Source organism: Neodiprion pinetum, chromosome 7 (genome assembly GCF_021155775.2).
Source record: "Neodiprion pinetum isolate iyNeoPine1 chromosome 7, iyNeoPine1.2, whole genome shotgun sequence".
In the NCBI taxonomy this organism is placed as follows: domain Eukaryota; kingdom Metazoa; phylum Arthropoda; class Insecta; order Hymenoptera; family Diprionidae; genus Neodiprion; species Neodiprion pinetum.
In genome coordinates, this window is record NC_060238.1 from 2,022,052 (window position 1) to 2,044,606 (window position 22,555).

At 40.3% G+C, this 22,555-nt stretch overlaps 2 long non-coding RNA genes across 4 annotated transcripts in view; one reads left to right on the forward strand and one right to left on the reverse strand.

Moving 5' to 3' along the window:
* The window catches only part of LOC124222840 (uncharacterized), a 126,234-nt gene that overhangs the window by 33,946 nt on the left and 69,733 nt on the right, over nucleotides 1-22,555 (forward strand). For all 3 annotated transcript variants that reach the window (XR_006884124.2, XR_006884122.2, XR_006884123.2), the window contains one exon: nucleotides 14,260-14,481. This is a non-coding gene — a long non-coding RNA (uncharacterized lncRNA). The remainder of the gene's footprint in view (nucleotides 1-14,259; nucleotides 14,482-22,555) is intronic.
* Nucleotides 1,656-20,317, reverse strand: LOC124222844 (uncharacterized). Its single transcript, XR_006884128.2, has 3 exons — nucleotides 20,171-20,317; nucleotides 3,502-3,699; nucleotides 1,656-3,148 (listed from the first exon to the last, which is right to left on the reverse strand). It is a non-coding gene; the product is annotated as an uncharacterized lncRNA (long non-coding RNA).

Here is a 22,555-nt window from a genome sequence, read left to right on the forward strand (position 1 = left end):
TCATTTTTAGTTAGTATTTAAAAATTCCATTGACAGATTAATTGCAACGAATTGAAAAGATTTAAAGCAGTTTCCCAGATTAACTTATTCGGTAAGCGTGGATTAGAAAGTGCGTTTTAACGAAATGAAAATTGATAAAACTAAGATTACGGGTGTAGGAATGAAATTAATCAAAGAATAATTGTTATTGTTATATGCTACTCAAAAAATTTGTGAAAATAAATAAAAAATGTTGCAATAATCGGTGGCGACCTTTAAATATTTACCTACCTCCTCCAGGTTTCACGACAATTTTTTTTTTTTTTTTTTGTTTTAACTTTTCTCACAAATTTTTTGAGTGGCAGCTTGAGAAAAAAAAAAAACAAGTAAAAAATTAACCACCCTAATATACATCCATGCATATATATGTATAAATAGAAATAGGTATATATAACGTATAAAATGAGAGCGCGTTGGCGCTGATAGGGAAGTAATAAAAAAATAAAACTTGCTCCGCGGTGTGCGGTAAAGTTGGTGGGATAATCCCGTCCTTTCTCTCCCCGTCTCTCTCTTTCTCTCTCTCGCTCTCTCTTTTTCTCTCCATACGTACGTGCGAAATAAACTTAAACACGCGTTAAATAAATAATTAAATAATTAGTCCGGCCATTCGCGAGGGTCTCACCTTCTCTCTCTCTCTTTCTCTCTCTATTTTTCTCCTTCTCTCCGTTGAGAAGGAGGGAAACGAGAGAGAGAGAAAGTGAGAAAAGCAAGTATCTCCAGCGGTGTGAAAAACCCCGCGCACGTTTGAATGCGACAAACGGGGTAAAAGTTATGTCCTATGTTACCGCGAAAATTGCCTCGCCGAAATCTACCTCGACTTTTACAGGAGCTTTTCCGACTTTCCCCGACTTTCACCTACACGTACTCTCTCTCTCTCTCTCACACCCCGCGAACCCGTCCGCGTTTATACTCTTAAGGGGTTAAAAACAGCGTGCTATTTATATTTACGTGTCTATATACACACGCTGGCATATAACCGTATACATATATATATATATATATATATATACATGTATGTGTGTATGTGTTTACACATATGCGTATGTATATATGAAGCATAAGCCGAGAGGAGCTCAAATCCGGTATGTGGAGACGGGAAAAGTGATACGATATATGTTAATTGCCGTTTAATTAACGCTTCGAAGCTTTATGTGTCCACGTGTTTTATATATATGCAATTTTAATTGTTTGTTATGCACAAGCGTGCACACCAATTAACCGAGTTTCACATCCAGTCCAATACAATTTAGCGATGCCCACTGTGATAAAAATAATCGAATATGACTCGATTGAATCGATAAAAATTAATCGATTAATCGATTATTTCGTATTTTTTTGAAACTGTGCATTTGAAAACAAATTTTCGTAAATTACGGTACGTAGTCTTAAGAGTGGTAAGGTTTTTTTTTTGATAATTTATACTTTTATTCAAAATGTTTTTCAATTTCAAGCGAAAATATTCATTCACCTTTCACTTATTATATCAAATCGTTGGTGTAAATTGATATTTTATTGCATCGTTCGTGAGAATAAAAAACAAAAACTGATTGTGAGGAAAGATAATCGATTAAGTGCAAAATTGGTTATTTTTTATTACACTGGTAATACATCTCATACAGTTCTTATGTTCTTCCTACATTGTCGCTTTTCTCGTTTGCATATTTAGTCAGTTACAGTTTATTCATAAAGCTGTTCATCATTTTATCAACGACCATTACATATTAGATAAATTAAATTTCTGCTTTTTTTCTCTTCCTTACATTCATTCTATTCCTTTTTTTGTAAGCGTTTGGTTTTTTTTTGTTTACGTTAGTTACAGTACTGTTCTTGCTGTTTTTGAATATATAATTAATACCAGCCAAGGATTCAGGAAGCCTTAAATAATTCTGTGTTCACAAATTTGGAGAAATCAATAAGGCATTTTTGCTTTTCTGTCCGAAATGTATATACAGTTTATTTTTCTTTGATGTGGTTCTTTAAATCGTTGATCGATGAACTCATACACAAAATGAGATTAAGTATATTGGATTCAAGAATTTCAGGCAGTTTGAAGAGAATGAATTTTTTACTCAATCGAAGATTATCGAGTAAGGATCGATTTTCAATAAACATTCTCCATGCTCGTTCGTTAACAATGTCAAGAACAGTAATCGGGGTAGATTCAAGTAATTCTGAATAAATTATACGGGAAAAAATTGATTTTACAACTCAAAATCCCTTATCGTTAAAAAGATGGAATTTAGAAAATGATTTTCAGGATTTAGATGTATGCTAATTTTTAATCGAAAATATTTCATCGATGTATCAACCTCAAAATTTATATATACGTACGTTATTCAAGCCGAGGATATATCAGACTACATTACGTGTATAATTCCGCTTTGGCATACAAGCTATAGGTGATGAACGACCAGCACGCGCGTGTATCTGGAAAGTTGTAAAACTAATATCCAAGTACAGTGAAGGAAACTCTGGAACGGGAACGGGAACGGGAATAATGGTCACCCCTGATTAAGGGTCCAAGCTGACAGTGGAAGGTCGAGAAACACCGGGAGGGGAAATGGGAAATAGGGGTGGAAGGGGGAAGGAATAGTTTTAGGATGGGGGGGGATAAGGGACCGAACCCCGTAGGTGGTGTCCAAACTAAACGACATCCTGTTGGGGCGTGGCGCCTTCTTCTTACATGAGGAAACCCTGCCCTACTAACCAATGGGATTTAGGGGGTTGCAGCTCAAAGGGGGCGTAAATTAGGGAAAAATCATCCCTCGAATGTAAAACGCCGTTTATTACAGATACGTGATGTTTAACTGTCATACGCGACTCGCACCTATGTATGAAAATATCCTTCTTGGAATAGTTGATTTTTTTGTGTCTTACGGTCATATCTTCAATACTTTTCGTTGGTGATAATTTTTGTAATCCAGATCTTTGCTTTGACGGTACTAAAAAGTTTTGGAAAAAAAAAAAAAAATTTCTCGCCAGTTCTCGGACTTGCGAAAATTGTAGACCAATTTGGTAATTGAGAAATTTTACGACGAATCTTCACGCTCAGATGAATAATTGTTGACCTCAGAGAGCAGTCGTTCAGTTTTCCTGGAGATGTTTGGATCTGTAAAATAGATATCATGATAGTGTGAACGATTGATGAGAAGAAAAAAATTTAATTATTCCTGGTAAACTTATGACGGTTTTATTAACATTTTCACGAACTTGTTGATTTAAAACCGTCATATATCATTTGGAAATTAAAAAAAAATCAAATCACAGTTCATCCCTAGAGGGCTTCAACCGAATGGTGAATTTAAAAAATTATTAACTCTTCACAAATTTTCCTATTTGTCATGGTTGGCTAGGAGAATCAATTGAGAAGATGGGCGGCAGGATAGGACAGAACAGGATGGGCGTGTGGTACGGTTTGTACCTAGTGTTTGGAGAAAAGGTTTAAAGTGTTGTTCACTCTACCATGGATTTTATGTCTTCCGGTTCCTCTCCTCTCCTCTCTCTCTTTCTCTCTCTCTGTGTCCTCTCTTCCTGGAGGTTTATTATTCCAGGGTTATTTCTCCGCTCTTCAGTTTCCTCCTCTCCCTTTATCCGGGGCGAGTTAGTCCTCCTCTCATTCTCTCCTACGCTGTTGGCCCATCCGTCCGTGCGCCGTTGTCTCTGGAACAATAAAACACGTTCATGAATGAGCCCTTCCTCACTCTCTATTCCTCTCGCTTTTGCACCTCTTTTTATCATCATGCACACCGCCAACGAGCCTGAGAGAGTAAGAGAACGAACACCAGAGAGTGAATTCCTTTCGTCCGTCGTCGTTTTGTCTCTAATAAACGTGAACGCCTACCTTCAGGACTCGATGAAAACAAACCACAATTACATCCTCATTCGGCGATCCTTTTTCGATCCTATTTCGCGGCTGTATTCACTCTTCGTCCTTAATTGGAAGACCAATAAAAGTCGAAGTTGTATATTTTTACTCAAGGGGTCATCAGTTGGAAATCACTGGTAATCATAATACTCAAAAGTCTCGTTAGTTCTCACGGAAATAGAAATGATCTCGTGACCTCTGACGATCCATTGGCCAGTTTCGACCCAGAAAAAAACTTGATCATTACCATTGTCAGTCTGGGAAGTTGTTACTTCGAGTTTCCTCAATGAAAGACGGTCGTTTTAATGACGAGAGTTCATCACTGGTCGGGTTCGGTTCAGTCGATCGAGTCCAATCCAGTCAAGTGAGTCTGTTCCGGTCCAGGCGGTATGTAACGAGGGTTCCATGTTCAGATGATGATCCCGTCGCGCAGTAGGTGAATTCAGAGAAGCGGTCAGATGTACGACGTCCATCTCCAGGACTTCTGCTCCAAGTTTCTACCAACCTCGTCGTCACACCCACACACTCCAACACTCGGAGAGGATACCTTGAGAATGTGTTTGTATACGTTCACATAACGCCCAAGGAGGAGTTGTTCGGTATTGATCGCCCCCCTCGACCACCTTTGCTTATGCTACTTCTACTTCATCTGCGTTCGTCGGCTGCTACTGAGGCACTTTGCATCCTTACGACACTAACACAACCTGCTCTTCATGCGCACCCTCCGTCACGATGACGATGATGCGTCATAATCTTCCTCTTCCTGTTTTCTCTCTTCGCTCTGTTATCAACGGCTTGGCTTTCAGCGCGGTGATTGGTTTTTTTAGTGACATATGATCAGGCAATGGCATACGTGAATTACAGTAATAAGTATTATTTTCGATACCTCAAATCCGAGTCACCATGTCCATTTGCTTACAATCATTCCTAATGTCAGTTAAGTGGGATCGGAATTTTTTTTTTCGCTATGCAAATTATCACGATTTCATTTTTCCACTATTTTACTGTACCACTTATTATTATGTATCGTATTCTATCTGGCAGTTCTACGGGTTTATGGACACGCACGAGTTACGGCACCGGGATTATATGGATAATCACGGCTACCCGTGAAACGCCGTTGGTTTCCTTTCAATCGTTTCTCGTTCGCTGTATACCCTAATTTCTCCTTTCTCAAAACGATCATTTTATCCCACATATTTTTTTATTTTTGTTTTTTTATAACACTGATCTTTTCCTTTTCCATGAAAACTGACAAAAGTGATTGTATTTTCTACAATCATGACGGATAGGTGACAGTTCCTCGTGATTTGATACGAGTAATTTCCTTGACCGTTTCCTTTTTCGTATAAATACATACGTGATATTTAGAAAGCAGACTTAGTTTGATTTCGATTTCGGAAAATGAAATTTTCTATTTCAATATTTGATTCTACGGAGACCCTGGTGTAAAATAATTGAGAATATCGAAGAAGACTCGTGTGGATATATGAAAATGTATCTTATTCCCACGCTTTGTTGCCTTCCGAGGATTTCATCTCCCCTCCATTTCATTCTGAACACGCGGCTTGTGGAGCCATACAGAGACAGAGCCGTTTCTGGTGGGGATAAGTGTGGTTGCCGCGAAGGGGTTGGAGGTAGATTTCGAAGGAAGGGTAAGACGAGTCAAGGGGTGGTGGTCTAACGTTCCTGCTGCTGCTGCTACTCCGTGGTCCAGGCAGGGATAGATAGATGGACAAAGGGAGAAAGAGAGAGAGAGAGAGATTGAGTAAGAGAGACTGAGTCAGGGGTGCGCAGGGGTGACAAGATGGCTGCCATCGACCCAGAACCGGCTCCTGAAGTAGGGGAAGTAAGACATTTATATTAGCAGAGAAGGAGTTGGTGGTACCTCGAATTCCGAAGAATATAAGTAGACCCGGAGTTATTTTGACGGGAGGACTTAATTTTCCTGTTCTCCGGTACCTACTCAATTTGACGATAATTTCGAGGATCGAAAACATATTCAGACCCAATTGGTTACTGATCACGGTAATAATGAACATGATGAAGATAACGACGAGACGATTACTTTTTGATTCAAGGCTATTTCTGTCCAACTATATACACCCTGTTGGGCAGCTCTGCCTACCAGCTTTCCCATTTGCATGTATGTATCTGCCTACGTTGTAGGTTTAACCTACGAAACGACAGAGAGACTCCCATACATCGTATAAACCTACCAGCCACCTACCTTATACCTACCCACTGCAGGGTGAGTAGTTTCTGCTCTGCGGTCGACCGGACACACGCCTCTAAATTAACTCTGGGGTCTGTTCTATTAATTAATCTCATTACTTTAATATATCTACACCTATCTACACGCACACGTGTGATACATATGTGCGTATGTAGGTACGTTAGGGAGGCTCAACTTATGTCTGACTTGAAACTCAGTCATCAACTGGTTGACTGAGTCTTGTCAACGAAGTCGAAAATTCCGAGAGTCTCAATTTAAATGACGAATCAAAGAAAAGAGATTCTCTCTTTAGCGATGTTTTTTTCGGAATCAGGAATTCACGCGATCTTGACGAGAAATACGAGTGGAAATGAATAACAAAATAAAGGATTTCGTCGATGTAGTGTTCCAAAAGCGATTGCCATATTGTAGATCAGGAATGAAACTGAGTCGGAAAAACTGCAACATCGATTGAACCAAGAACTCTAAAGACTTGCTTAACCAGGAGTAGAGGAATAAAAAGCTTCGAGAAAATCTTTTCAAGGAAAATATTATGAGCTTGGTACGACAAGTGGCAGGACAAATGAGCCTCGAATATGTACCGCGAGTGTGTGGGTGGGTAGCGCGATTCCGGAGGAAGTAGGCACCCAGCTACCTTTCCTTTTAGCTGTATAAGGTGGAAAACCCACCACCCTGCCTCAGACCTTGGGCTTGATGCCCAGTTGTATACCACGAGATGAACTACCACCCCGGCAGAGGAACCTGATGTGATGCGTGCGTGTGGCGGCGACTGGACGAATGGAGAGAGTGGATGACCGGCCTGGTGCTGGACGGAGAAATGAGAATAGTCTCGGTCTACGAGGAGGAACAGCGGTAGAGTTCCCGCCGAGCAAATTGCTCAAAGTAATTAATCGCTTTTGCCGGGGTTCGCTCTACAGCTACTGCATGCCGTCCTGCTGCAGCAGTTCCGCGATGTTGTTGTCCGCTTTGGCTTGATGGTCGAAAACGTACCCTCCGACAAATCTATGGCAAAGTATTTCAAATGGAGGAATGGTTGGAATTTGAGATGGTCACTTATTCAGAATAATTTCTCACACTGATCGTGAGAGGTTTATGTTTTCTGGTTTTGAAATACTAAATCATGATTTGGAACACGAGTCAGATGAAGCTATAGAACTAGAAAGTCAAGAGTACCATGAAAATGGACATGATTACGTATAATTCAAACCGCGTTTCTTAGCGTGAGATTCAGATTTCCATTCACGGCGAAAGCTCGAGATAAATATAGAGATAGTTGAATACGAAGATGGAGAAAGCAAGTGAGGTGTGACGAGGTGATGTGAGGTAGCGAGTAAAATGGCTTAGGTATAAAATGGGGTTGAGAAGTGAAATTCATCCCTTCTCCGTTTAGTGGGGGTAGAAAATTTCGCTCCACTCGGTTCCTCGTTCTGACGCTTTCGCGACTACCGTTGATGCTCAGACTCCACGAGGGGGGAGAGCCTGCCGCTTTGGTTTTAAGAAGAAGGACTTTATCTCGGGTTCTCTGATGCTCCGGCCCTCGATACGAAACGGGATTATTTCGTGCACGTGTGTGTCAGCCGTGTGTAGTGCATGCCCTAGGGATTGCTTGCCAAGGCAACTTATACGCAGGACTACAGCTTCTGATGCTTCTGCTGCTGCTTCTGCTTCTGCTTCTGCTGCCTAGGAGCCTAGGCTATAACCATCACCCCTAGAACTGGGCGAGACTAACCTCTATTGATCGTAAGAAGGCTTACACACCTACGATACTCTCTACCATCCCCCTTTACTCGGGGTACCGTGAACTGCCCGGAACGTACCGAGTGTCTCTCAAGTTGTATTTACTCGATCAATGACCAATTTTACGGCATATTGGTCATGTTTCTCGGTCAACCTCTGCGTGTAACGCGATTGCAATATTTCATCACTTGCTTTGATGGGGGGGAAAAAAGAAGATGATAAAAACAGTCGCATCTTTTTTCATCTTGGTAATCCCTGAAAAATTCCATCAACTTGACGTTTTGTGTCTTAAGATTTTTGACAGCCAAGAGAGGGTAGAAAGAAATATTTAGTCCGTTGGTAAAGCGATCGCTGAACGAGTTGGAGAAAAAAAAAAAAATACGTTGACAAGCTCGACACTCTGACGAGTTAAGAAAGCTTAAAAAAAAAAAAAAATGCGCTGAGAATCTTGGAACAGGAAAAAACGGTGGCAGCGGTGGATCACCTGAAAATGTAAAAAAAATGAAGATTTCGCACCCAACATATTAAAAAAAAAAAGAAGAAAAAAACAAAGGTTGTCACTACAGCGGCTTTTGTGACTGAAAGTGTTAAAATAACCGACGATAAACACGCGCGAGCAGAAAGATCCGAGGTCAGATTGTGACAAGTCTCACCCCTTATAGGGCTCGGCGGTACCGAACGTAAGAACATTTGGGCGTTGATAAGGGAAAGGCGGGAGTGTGTAAGGGGCTGGTAGGGGTGTAAGGGGCGAAGTTAAGTCATATTGATCCCAGTCCAGACAGGGGGGCAACGGGGTCCGAGGAGGGTTGGAAAACCGTGACTGGCGGGGGGTGCAAAAAGGGGGCGCAGAAGGAAGGCGGTGGGGTTTGGGCGGCGGTACGTGTTCTTAATCGCCAAGTGACCGCCCTCCGACTCCCTCCCAGCCACCCCAGAATTTCCAAAGGGGTTTCTCTCCGAGTTCTAGCCGTTGCTGCTCCATAGCTGCGAACCTCCGCCTCGTACAGACCCAGGGACTAGGTGCCTACCTCTACCGCCTGGTCTGCGCTGAGACGGGCAAGAGTATATACGCCACCATTTCCAACCCTTGCCGTTCTCCAACCACCCCCGACCACCACCCCGTACTGAATCGCGCCCCGCCATTTGGTTAGCCTATTGTTTTCGAGATTAAGTAAGAACCCGCGCGTTTGATATATGTATATGTTGCCCGGTTCTGCCGCCAACGCCGCCATCCGATATAGATGTATATAACCGATTCTCTTCTACTCTATGGTGCCATTTTCCATTGTTACAAACGTGTTCCAATTCGTGTTTTGCGTGTACCCCGTTTCCCCCGAGCGTTCAATACCAACTAACTCTGTAGTCGGAATTCGAACTGATAAATCATTACGCTACGGTTTGCCGACGGATTTCGATTGCTTGAGGTTTTTTTTTTTTTTTTATACCACTTTTTGTTTCATTCTTGTTGACTTTCGGATGATTCTTATACGCTCGATTTGAAGGATTTCGATTACTTGAGGATCGAAAAACCTTGGATGGACAGAAATGACTTCTTAGTATTTAATCGACTTTAAGGGGAGGTTAAAATATAGAAAGATCAAAAAATTGAAGGCGCTAAATGTCAAATTTTTAAGGAAGTTAAAACTTAGTTTATAGAATTTAAAAGTGTTTCAAAGTAGAAGTATGAAGGAGTAACAATAAAAGGTGAGAACATGGAAAACCGAAGTGTAGAATCGTTGGAATTCCTCTCGATAATATAGAATAGTATACAGATTTTCGATTTTGCCGTTCTATGTTTTGACCTTTCTATAAATTAAATTTTCTGAATAAGATTTTTGCGTCTATGAAAATTCGATATTCTGGTTCTTCTATCAACGAACAATTCTAGTTTTTCACATTTACCCTTTTAAGGGTATGGCAGACTCGAAAATCTCAGTAAACGGTTTTTTTTTTTTTCACTTCATTATTTTTCAAGGCATGCAAGTAATGAAATTATGATATTAATTATGACAGCGATTAATCAGTAAATGGTAAGATTTTTACATTGAAATATGGTATTCAGAACAGTAACGTGTCACAATCTAAAAGCTGGTCAGATTTATCTGAAAAATCTTTCTCTCTTATTAGAAGAATGTACCTTAGTTTAAAACACGAATACATGCTGAATATTTTGCTAAAACATCAAGATCCGAAATTCCGTTCTGATGCAACCGAATTCGGATGAAAAGATTTGAAATAGCGAAAATGTGAAAGGAAAAATCTCGCCGACAAAGCGCGGCTCGCCCTCTTTATTGACGCGAGAAAGAGAACCACGCGAATTTCGGTATTGTCAATCTGTCGGTAACATACACGGATACCGGGATTATACATGTATAGTTTGGAAATCGTTATGAATCGCGGGGCGGGGGTGAAAAAAGGGTGGCGGCGAGACTGTAGGTGCATAATGCAGGGGCAGTTGGCACCTCCTGTCGACGCTTTTCGTCGCACATATGCAGAACATATCTGGTGGGGAATTACGCTGGTTAAAACTCCGAATGCCGAAAGACGTCTATGTGCCGAGTTTCCCTCTACCGGAGGGCTGGATAGAGTGAGAAAGAGAATTGTCAGACTAAATTGAATCGCGGTGCTAAAATTCTCTTCCTCCCTTCCTCCATCTCTCTATCTCTCGTACAACGAAGTGTGGATTTTCCACCCTGTTACTGTCCGCATTTCTGGATTATTTATATATGCATACATATTACATGCGGGCTCTCAGCTAGTCTGTGTCGTTTTTTACCGGGTTAACATTGCCGAAAGTATAATCCCGTCGGAAATCGCGTCAATATTCTTTTTTTTCTTCTGTTTAATTTTTTTGTTCTTTTTTTTTTTTTTGTTTTCAACGAATTCGATGTCACTTTTTACAATTTGATTTGATAAACAAAAAAAACTTTTTTTTAACCTAATTTTTGAAAGTAAAATTTATTATCTTGTAAAGAATTTTTATCCTTACTTTTTGGATGGTTAAAGAATTTTTCGACGCGATTCTATCGGTTGAAAAATAAATTTGACCTTCTTCATCGGCAGACTGGGGGAAATTTATTCTATTATCTATACCCTGCATTCATAATTTGAACCAATGAATTTTTCATCAATATGCACGATTGAATATTTATTTCAACGGAAAGTCAATTTGATCTCACAAATAACATGAATGTTTATGGAATTAAGGTTAAGATTTTCTTATTTCTATTTTTTTTAACACTCGCAGTTAAACAATTGCAGTTGCCGTATGGTAAATTCAAATTCACGTAGGCGTAAATAACTTCAATAGAGAGGAAGAAAATAAAAACGAAATACGTTGAGAAGAAATTTTGTATTCGTTCTCTAACAGAGTTTTTTTTCCATCAAGTCATTAAATTGAAAACAGAAACGTGCCAAAAAAATTCAATTATCTCTTAAAACTATTGAAAATGATATTATTATAAAAGATTCGTTTAGTACTGAGGAAAATTTCCAAACGTACGAGTCGGGATGAATTTCGTTTCTCGCATTCCCATCCCTGCATAACGACGAGTTTTTCCTTTTCTTTTTCTCTCTCGAGTATTCTAAGGGTTTGTTCAAGGCTGAACGCAGCGTCTGGACCAGTTTCTGGAGTCAGGAGCAGGCTTCCCGCTTCCCGACTCTCACGACTTTTAACCCTGCATCCTGAGCAGCTTTCATCCCTCAGCGTTTTCTCAAAACCTGTGCGCTACGACCGCTAAACCAGTTTTTCAAGATATCGGAGCGCGTGATTACTCGTTTAATCTCCGAGGTTTCTCGTCTCGTATCGTTTGGTCCAGGCGTGAGTTTCAAGGATGAGAATCAACTGGTTTCGTGGGACTTTACGTTGGACGAGAAACATCCGTTCTTATTATTCTTCCGGGGAAGTAAAGTCTACTAAAAAATACCCGTGCATCAGTTTTCGTCTTGTGGATGATGAAGTAAATTTTTTAAAAATTTTTTTCGTCGATATTTACCTCAAATCCAGTTCGATCCTTGCATTGTATTTTCTGTCATTTCAGAAGCTCGTTTAGGGAAAATGAAAGGTAATAATAAGAAAATGGAAACAGATGTGAGGAAGAAACCAATCGAAGGTAAAAACGTATCGTAGTCAACTGCAAGAAATTTCCAAAGCTAATCCGTCCGTTATTTGAACATGTCGCTTGGCTTGTGGATTTGTCGCCGTTTGTGACCCGCTGATTTAATCAGTGAAATAGTATAATTGATCGTTTTCTGCTCTCGCCTCGCGCTTTAGTGCGCCGAGTGGTGGAAATTTTCGCAAGACCTCGCCACGCTCGGCGTTCGTTGTTCGTTCGGTTCGGTTGTAATGCCCATGCCCAAGGCAAAACAAGCCTGCCTATTTCTTGCCGTACAGAGACCCGAAAACCCTGCATGGCTAGGATAGCGCTGCCGCTTTCGGTAGGATAGAAACGAAATTTACGGTAAATTTAAGGGAGCCGGGGGTAAGGTGAGGGAATTGTATAAGGGTGCAAGGCTTTTTGCGGCACACCGCAGACTCTACTCGAACGCGCCGGCAGCAGGGTGTATAGAACTAGCTGTATTTATACCTATATTCGCGCACGTGGGTTGTTCACGTATCGTTAATTACCCGGCTATAAGTTAATCGGCGTATTTGCGAATAGTTGTATGACCTTTTTTGTTTGTTCGAATTTCAAACAACTTGAAGTATTTTTCACTGGTATACGTTGATTTGTTCACTTTCTTTAAGTGTTTCAATTTTTTATAACCTGTAAACCCTCCACCTCGCTTCTGAATTTTTCTCTCATTTTCAAACCTGTGGATAAAAGAATTTTTTTTAAATTCAATAATCTACAGTCTGATGGCACTGATTCGTGGTCAAAATTTTATAATCATTCATTGAGAATCCTAGGAGTTTTCGTGTTTTTAGTACTTCAAGTGCTACTGCTATTTTTTAAACGAGAGTAGATATTTATTTTCATGGCCCATGTTCGCAGGATCGACGATTTTTCACGACGATCTTAAACTCGAATGGAAATTCAGAGGAGGCATGATGAATCGATTTCGTCGAAATTTTTCTTTTAAGAAATGCGAACGGATCTGATATGTTCGAGAGATCATGACCGAAAATAAGAAAGGAGTAAGCACGTCGAATAACCGTTTTTCAATTTAAAAATCCCTCCCTTTTTTCTAATTCTGTTTTTTTTCCACGCCGATTCTTTACTCTTATTGTCGTCTCCACATTCGTGGGTTGGAAACGGATTTGAGGCCGCAGGGTCGAGTCTTGGGTTTTTGAATTTGGCAAAGGGTTCTGGGACGCAGGAATCAGGAAGCACATTTAGAGACGTGTACAATGGGAGAAGGTAGGAAATGACGTCATCAGTCAGTAGAACAAGATAGGCGAGAGAGAGATTTTAGCTCATGTGCTGCTCCAGGATTTCGCTCGTTCGGGCAGGCCGGGTAACCTGAACTTGGCTTGGGCCGGCCTGCTGAGTTATGCTCGTATTTCCCGTCAGAGTTGTATCCGATGATGTTGTCGTCTCCGCGTTATGTATACATATACGTATGTGATACGCGTAATATGTAACTCAAATGTATGAACACACGTTGCGTCGTCCTAACCTTCACATAGACATTGCCAAGCCGACATTGTATATTTACTAGGTTTATGTAACCGCGTGTGAATTACTCGCCTATCGTCTAGCTACAGTCTATTCCAAAATTAACTATTCACAGTCATTTTTAAGATTACCGCAATTTGCCGATTGTAGAATTTTCTCTGTATTTCACTCTTTTCTTTTCTTTTTTCTCCTTTTTTAATGATTTGTACTCGCAATCGTTATCAGTCGAAAGAATTTCGAGACGATTATTTGTTTTCTTCTTCAAATTGACCGATAAACTTTTTGCTTATGACAGTTTTTATTAGATTTAACAAAATCTCATTCAAGGATCGAAAAATTGTACATTATCTTACGCAAGTTTTTCTTTTTAATGTTTAATATTAGTCGAAAATTGATTCAGATGTTAGGAATAATAATGAAATCTGGCTAGGACTTGGAAATTTTTTAAGACGAGTGGGCAAAAGCTCACGAAATTCGACAAGATCTTGCGTAATTTTTAATTATAATCTCAAGATATTTGTGTAAAGTCTATGAGATTGTACAACAAAATTGATGTTAAAATAGTATCAAATTTTTTTAACGTGTTATCGGATTTTTTCAGATCCTATGACATGTTCAATATTATCTTGTACAGATATTTCATCAAGTCCTAGTTTTGAAAAAAGAAACGTCAAAAGATTGACTTCAATTCATTTACGATCTTCGACATCGAGAATTCCAACAAATTTAACAGAGGAATTATCAGTAGCTTATCCCGTTCATTCCAGACCGCTGAGCGCCTTAAAACTGACGTGTGAGGCTGAGCGAAAGAAAGATGGAGAAAGCGAGGTTCGGTCCTTCTTGCCTGGATTTCACACGGCCGTTCTCCAAGGTCCTCAGCCCTCTTTCCAGGGTGGCCAGACTGCTCCGTGCTTGCGGCGTCGAAGCTTTGCGGCAGGCCACGCCTAGGATCTAAGGTTACCTGCCCTCTCCTCGCCTCCAGATGCACGGTAAGATTTTTCCTCCCCTTGAATGCCTCTTAACCCCCCGCCCTTCACCGCCGACCCTCCGATCCCTGCGCTCCACCCCGACGCCAGGAACGCGAGCGGCCCCTTCTTCTATTGATCCACGACTAAGGGGTTGTTCTTGCTTCGAGCCTCGATGCCTCGAGCACCCGGCTTTCCTACCTAGCTATCTAACCACCCACCCTTACCCAACCCTCCGCGTTTCGCCTTCACCCGGGCCGAGGGATCTCTGGTCCTTCTGCAGATCTGGGCTTGGAGATTTCTCACGTATTTCTCAGCTATGCTAATAGAGAATCAGCTATGACTCGCGAGCGTATGGTTTCAACCATTCGGACTACGCGAGGAGACCGTAAACTCACAGTGCAAACAAATTATCTGCCTGAAATAAAATTACACTAGCGTTTCGTACGGACCGAAGAAAGTGGTTGGGAGTATAAGGCGGTAATTTGAATTGAAGACTTTCTACGTCACTTACTTGCTAATGGAACACTATCGACACTGGTCGTACAAAAAAAAAAATAATATGTACAATTATTGTAAGAAGTTTTGTCGATTCGCTCACTTGAGCTTGGTCTCCTTGTGTATAAGTCTCCATGGTTTTAACGTTTGTAACCGATTATGACTGGTTTCGAGATTTTTTTTCTTGGGGCCCCAAGGTCAGGTGGATGTCGAAGAAAATTCTGCGGTCATCGTCCAAATTCACGTTTAGCAATGCTTGGACATTTTTACAGAGCTTTCAGATTTACGATAGTAAATAATGATAACGTCGAATGAGGTAAGAAAATTCGAGACGCGTTAGAAAGACCTATATTTTAGACATTACGTTGAATCGATTTTAAGATTCTTTCTTTCCTAAATCTTTTCTCGGAGCTGGTCAAAGAAATTTGACAGATATTTGCGAATCACTGCTTGGGAACTTTAATGAGATTTTATTCAACGTTCGTGAGCTAATCTTATGAAACACTTTCAATGTCAGTGCGAATGACTAATCTTGCGTATATACAAGTAAGCAAGGTTTAAATTTAATGCTGAAGAAGCTCGACAGCTTCGTCGGCCAATAGTGAGATGCTTGCGCCGTGTTGCTAGGGAGGTGAAAAGAAGAAGATAAGGAAGGAGGGAAGGAACCATGCTGGGTGGGAGACTCGCGTTTCCCGGGCATCGATACGTACACGCACGTACACGTGTTCGCGGATGTGGGTGTGCGGATATATATATATATATATATATATATATATATATATATATATATATATATATATATAAGTGTTGGCACGAGAGAACTGTTTCACCGATAAGACCCCATCGCGGTTAACAGCTTCGGGCTAAAGCACCGACATCCACCACCACCATCGCCACTACTTCCACTCTACCTCCATATCCTCTAGAACTCCGACGTATCAGATGATCGCACGAACGGCGTTTCGTATCCCCGTCCTTTTCCTCACAGTCCCGAAATCCTCCTCCTCCAAGAACGTCGAAAATCGAATGACTTCAATTGTGCCAGAAGAAAGGAAAGAAGAAGTCCAAAGCGTGGAGCCTTAAGGAATTCTTTCCATTATGGCTCATTGTCTGACTTCGATTGTGCCAGATGAAAGACAGGAAAAAACTTGAATCTTGGAGCTTGAAATGAATTCCTGAGATTATTCTTCGTACTTTAACTTTCGTTTCCAAGAAATCTTTTATCTTTGTCTGACTTTAATTAAGCTGGAACAAAGAAAAGGAGAAGCTCGAAGCTCAGAGAGCCAAGAAATTCTCCCCATCGTTCTTTACACTCTGATTTTCGTTTTTAAGAAATGTTTTAATCGTTGTCCGACTTCAACTGCGTTAAAAAAACGAGTTGGAAAATGCTCCAAGCTCGGAGCTTTAAGGGGTTACTCTAGTTCTTGTTCTGACATCGACTTCCAAGAAGTGAACCTGACGCGTCGTCCGCCGATTTCCATTCTCGTCGTCTAGTTTCTTCGCGAGCTTTTTCGCTTCCTTCCTTTCAACACCGACGATTTCCATCCCCTTCTCCCGCGACTCAGGGTATTCCCTCTCCCGGGTATCCTGCCTTGGGGGAAATTACGTGCAGGAAGGTTTCGCCAAGGCTTTAAAGGTCTCCTGGTAACCAAGCCTATCAAACTATCTTACGGTCCGAGCGCAACCCTTACACCAACGACCACGACGACCGCCACCCTCTCCTCCTAGACCCCCGTCAACCCCTGGAATCTCTCTTGGAGCCCTTAACGACCGAACCCGCGGGAGACTCTCTCTCGAAATTGAGAAAATTATCCAGCACCGCGCCACTCGCCCAACACACGTCGCCTTCACGGATTATATCTGCTACTCACACACATCGCCGGATAGACTTTACCGTAGATACGATTTACTTGCACCGCATGTATGTACATATGTATGCATACCTATACACAATGTCTCTATGTACATTTAACCATGTACACATACACGTGGGATAGGCGTTGAATCTACGTAATACGGGCTGAGGCAATTCTCAAGTTACTCTGCAGAGAAAATTCACGGTACATTTTTTCAAGTTTTATTTTTACTTTTTTTTACTTTTCTCTTATTCAACGGACACAGAATTACGCAATATTTTTCAAACAATGATATTAATCGGATTCGTTGAGGACTTGAAAAATTTTCGAGTTCATCGAATAGTCGAAGAATTAGAAATTAATTAACGTAAAACGTACGTTACTATCTGAACATTGATAATTCTTGCAAATCTAAAATCTGTGAGAAGCTCAGGGAAATTTGGAGTTTACTTGAAAGATTTTTGACGATTTTCGATTCAATGAAAAATAAATACTCGAGTTTATGTGTAAATACGGGTGAAAATTTATGGAAATTCTAAAATTGTTAATGGATTGTAATAGGTCAAAGTATCGACGACTTCTTTCTCATTATGAATGTAAACGACGAGCTTGCTTTACTTCAAAAAATTGAAGGAACTTGGTTTTTTCACTGTACGGTGAAATTTGGAAGATTGATGTAATCAATCAACGTTTTGTTTTGCCTAACTAGTAAAAAAACAAAAACCGATTGCGAGGAAAAATAATCGAGTCGATCGGATTAGTCTAGTTTGAAAAAATAACCGATTATACTCGATTAATCGGGAAAAATTAATCGATTTAATGGAAAATCGAGTGTAATAGACATGACGCCGACGACTGGCGAAAATTTCTGTTTAGATAAAGTTATCAGTGACGTAATCGCGTCAGGTTTATCATCGCGCATAATTTTGAACCCAACTCGTCGCGGTTCGTTGCGAAGATAAAAAGTATACAACTCTCTGGTATTAAAAGGTCTTTAATAATTGGAGATTCAAAGATGGAGCCTGTTTCCTTACTTCTTTTAATCTTCAACTTTATCCTCTGTCTAATTATTCGCAAAATACTTTCTCAATCGTCACGATTATGTCGAAACGACGCGTGATCGGGAGAAAACAATCGAAAATGGATAACTTTTTTTCACTATTCTCAAACTCCAGAGTTTCACCGACGTATTCATCCCCTTAAAGAACGCTTGGAGTTATCTATCGTAGGGTGAAAGTTTGTTTTCACCTTACAACGCGTTGTTGGTATATTTGTTTTAATCATTCACACTTGAGAAACGCCTCGCCCCGTAGAATCGTTATTGGAGCGATACAGGGATGCTGGGTGTAAGAGGGGGATCCGTGAGTATATGTATGCATAGAACACCCCTGGAGGCGAACAGGATAGGGTTGCGGCTGCCATCTTAGTTCTCAACTAAGGAGGGGAAGGCTTAGAGCCCCTTTCCTGTGCGATCCCGACCCAACCCCTCCAGCCTCCCTTTCCCTCCCTTCCATTCCCTCGCCTCGCTTCACCCTGCTAGGTAATATTCCACCCTTTTCACCCTTCGCCTTCCTCTCCTTCGCGAACCGGCTCTCGAGGCTTCGGCTTCGCCTCCATTCGAAACGCGTATTTCTGCAGAAGTTTCTATCGCGTAATATGCATTTGTGTTTATCGGTGTGCTTTTGCGACTATCGTCGGCTAGTCGATGCCGGCCGCTCCTCGACCTCACCAATTCGATACCTCAGCCAGTTATGTATTATTTACGCTGAATCACCACCCCGCGTTACTCGAAATCGGGTAGAACGCATGAATTAGTTTGATTTCATCGTACAGATCGCGAATGTCGTTACAAAATGTTACGAGAAACCGAAGAGTGTTAGCGGAGAGGAAAGATGAAATTTAGATACTATTGAGAATGGTCGAAGCAAAAGAAAAAGAAAAAAAAAATAATTCGTTTTGGTAAAAAAATTTACTATGATAAAAGATGAGGAAGATAAAATAATCACTTCTTTTTTTTTATCGCAGAGAATATCGAGAAATAAGAATAGTAGAAGATATAAATTTTCGTTAAGGGATTAATGCACAGAAATTCCGTGTTCTTTTTCATTTCTTAGAAACTCGAAGTTTAAATTATCATCTAAAATTGAATTATGTAATTACGCAATGAAAGAATTTTTCGAATTAGTTATGGATAATTCATAAAACTTGCAACTACGGACTTGTTTAGGGAAAATATGAATCGCGTTGAAATTTTTTATTCTCCAATCGATTGAAATTCGTGATGAGAATTTTTTTTCTCACGTACGCTAATTGCATAAATTCTTCTTTTTTTTTTTCTCTTGTTTTACTTTTATTTCAAGTAACGCATATTTCGAGAACGAAGAAAAATATCAGGACTAAAAAAAAAAAAAATTGTCAGTTAATGTACGAGAACGAATTTTCCCCTCATCCTTTTTTTTTTTTTTTTTATTTTCTTATCCTGCGATTGAGTTTCGTCTCGTCGAATATGCAAAATCTGACAATCCGCGATAACGAATATTGAACATAATGTAAATTAATTAACTAATCGACATAATCCCGGAGGACGGTGGGAGAATCGTCGAGATGATGAAGAGTACAATTTCGCACGTATATGATAATATGTAGAGCTTATGTACGTTCGGCCCTTCGGTGTTGCGCGCTGAGGGTTGAATTTTCACGGTCATTTCTCAAACGATTTCCCCACGCCGGGTTAAAACACTGCTTCTCTCCGTCCGTGTAGGCGAAAAAAAACTTGCTTGTATAACAACGTGCGGTCAACCCTTACGGAAAATCGCGTTCCTGCTGACGAGATGAGGCTGACCAATTTACACAACATTGCCGCTTCGACATAATGTCGAGCGTATACATATATGTATATATTATTATAATAAAATGCCACTGGATATAATTTTGTCAAGTTTTATGCATCAATTTACTTTTATTCATTGTCATTTAGGGTTTTGTTTTATTTTCATTGGATTGATTTTCTTTTTTTGCTTTTTGTCTTTTAAATAAGGAATAACCGACGGAAAAAAACGGACGTTGGGTTCTTTTCTTTTTGATTATTTGCAATCATATATCATGATTTTGGGGATTTATCAAAAATTTGTTCTGCTTGTTAGAAATATTCGTTGAAAATATTAAATTCGACTCTTTGGTAAAATATGAAAGATTTTGAACAGATTTTCGATTGCCGATAAAAATCATCCTAAAATTGTCGGTTTCGCGTCACAGGTATTTTTTACAAGAATCTGATGAAAAGCGGTATATAGTTTTGAGTTTATTTAAAACAAGAATAAAATCACTCGATAATTCGTAACTTTAAATTTTCCACTTACAGATTTTCATTCTGATTTTCTTCTTTCTCTTCTTTTGCTTTATAAAAATTTCACAACGAGCTGTTCGACTTTATTTCTAACTCGTTAATTAATTATCCTACATTACGTATAAACACGCGCGCGATTTTTGAGACTCGATGATGCAGGTATCGCAGCATCCTTCCGACTGACGAGAAACTAACTTTCCCTTTTTCAAAATCGTCGTTGTCAAAGAAGAGAAAAAAAAAAAAAAACCTGCCGCGAGGGGCTGCGAGTATGTAAAATAAACGTAAACTTGCTTCTCCCGATCGTCTCTTGCTTCGTAAGAAGAGAGACAAAAGAAAAAATGATAACAATAAATATGCCCTGCAAGACGCCACCGGAGATGACCACTGGTCAGTTAAACCAACGCAGCTCGAAAGTTCCGAGACGAAAAGAAGGAGAGAAAGGGAGAAGCGAGTCGCACGACTCTAACCGTGGGAATCCTTTTCGCAGCGTCCTGCTGGTCCAGTCCGACAGGTTTTACGATCCGCGTCTCGCGGCTATTTTCTCGTTCTTCTCAAGCCCTCGTCTCGTCTTCGGACTCCCGAATTCGGGGGATCGTCGTCGCCCCTCCGCCTCACGAAATCACGTTTCTCCTGGACCGACCTGTTTCAGCAGCTTCGTATCCCGCGACCTTTGACCTTATTCATCCTTTATTTGCTAGATGATTTCTGAACAAGGCGACGCGACGAAGGGATGCGCTGGTAGAAGGATCATTGATACGAAATTCGGATTACACACTGAGAAAATTGGATTTTTTTATTATTTGTTTTTTTATTTTTAATACAATTGCTTATTGAGATTTAATTGTTGAAGATTCAAAAATTGACGATTTAGTGGTCAGACGTTTTTAATACTACCTTTTTTTTTTTTTGTTTGGCGAATTATAGCTTTTCTGCAATATTTCAAGCTTCAGAAACGGGTGAAATTGCAATTTTTTAAACTTAATCTAAGATGAGATTTCGAGACATTTTGAAAAATCGACGCTATTTGTGAATCGGTGCAACGTGATTTTTTTCCCGCGAGTCGGCAATATTTATTGAGGATCGGAAAGTTCGTGGAAAATTGTTCAAAACATCTGAATAGTATTGCTTTAAAATTCAACTCTTTTGAAAATAAAATTCATAATTTTCTGCCTCGCGAATCAGCTTTTCAGAACTCTCAATGTACTTGTTTTTTTATTTTTCCAGCTTGATGAGTAACTCTAACGACGTATAAAAAAAAAAAAAAGAAACATCCAATAAAAAATTGAATTTCACTATCAGGGAAAATATCCATTTCCAGACTTTCATTTATTAACATAAATTAATAATTCGGTCAGGAATTACAAAAATATCTGCTGTAATTAAAAAATTCAATTTTCTACAACGAATATATAGCTGTAACACAAGTCAGTCAAGATTGAAATCCATTAACTCGTTTTCGAAATATCTTTGATTAAAAAAATTTATCACACACGTACAAACATCCATCCGAAAATAGTCGGAGGTGATTATCTAGACCTCGAAACATCGAGATCCAGCAAAAAGTCAACCTTTCACTTTGTCAGTCTGACAACAACTTCTTTTTTCCCTGAAAATGTACGAACGGAAAGTGATGAAATTAAAATATCCCTCAAAACGACGGCTCAAAAGTATCCCGGAATATGAAACGTGGATGAATAAAGTCCGACGTTTCCCAAGGAGATCCACCGAACCTGGGAAGACGGAGGGCGTCGGCGTCGGCGTCGCAAGCTCGAGTCGAGAGAGAGTATCGACGTCTTCAAGTCACATCCAGCTATGCAGGCGTAGCTATTATATGTATACATATACCATACATAGAGGGTTGTGTATGGGTGGCCGGAGGATCCCTTCTGGCAGCCTCCGTCACCCTCAGAGGCGAACCCCTCTTCTTCCCTTATTCCCTTCTCTTCATCCCCCCCCCCCCCCCCCCCCGACCCCTCCCCATCCCACCGACCCTTCCTCGAGTAACCCTTTCGCAAACATGGCTGCCAACGCCTTACTTCCGCCACCCTTATATTACGCGGCGTGGATTCTCCTTACGGCTTTTAACCCCCCGGGTTCGTATCTTATCTATATATATAACGTACAACGTTACTCTATATTATTACACAGGTGCAGGATAGCGTACGTTACTCGTTCCCTCATCCCGCGGGATGATATTCCCCCGTGGATCTTCACATTATTTTTTTTTTTTATTCATGCACTTTGGTTCTCGTTTTTTACCGTTTAAACGTATACCGGTATAACATGAGGATTATTCTCGCGGTGATGTATGTATTCCGTTATTTATTTAAAGATTGACGGGATATACTCTTGTATGTAGAAAAATATATAGTAAATATATTTTTGTTTGAATGACACA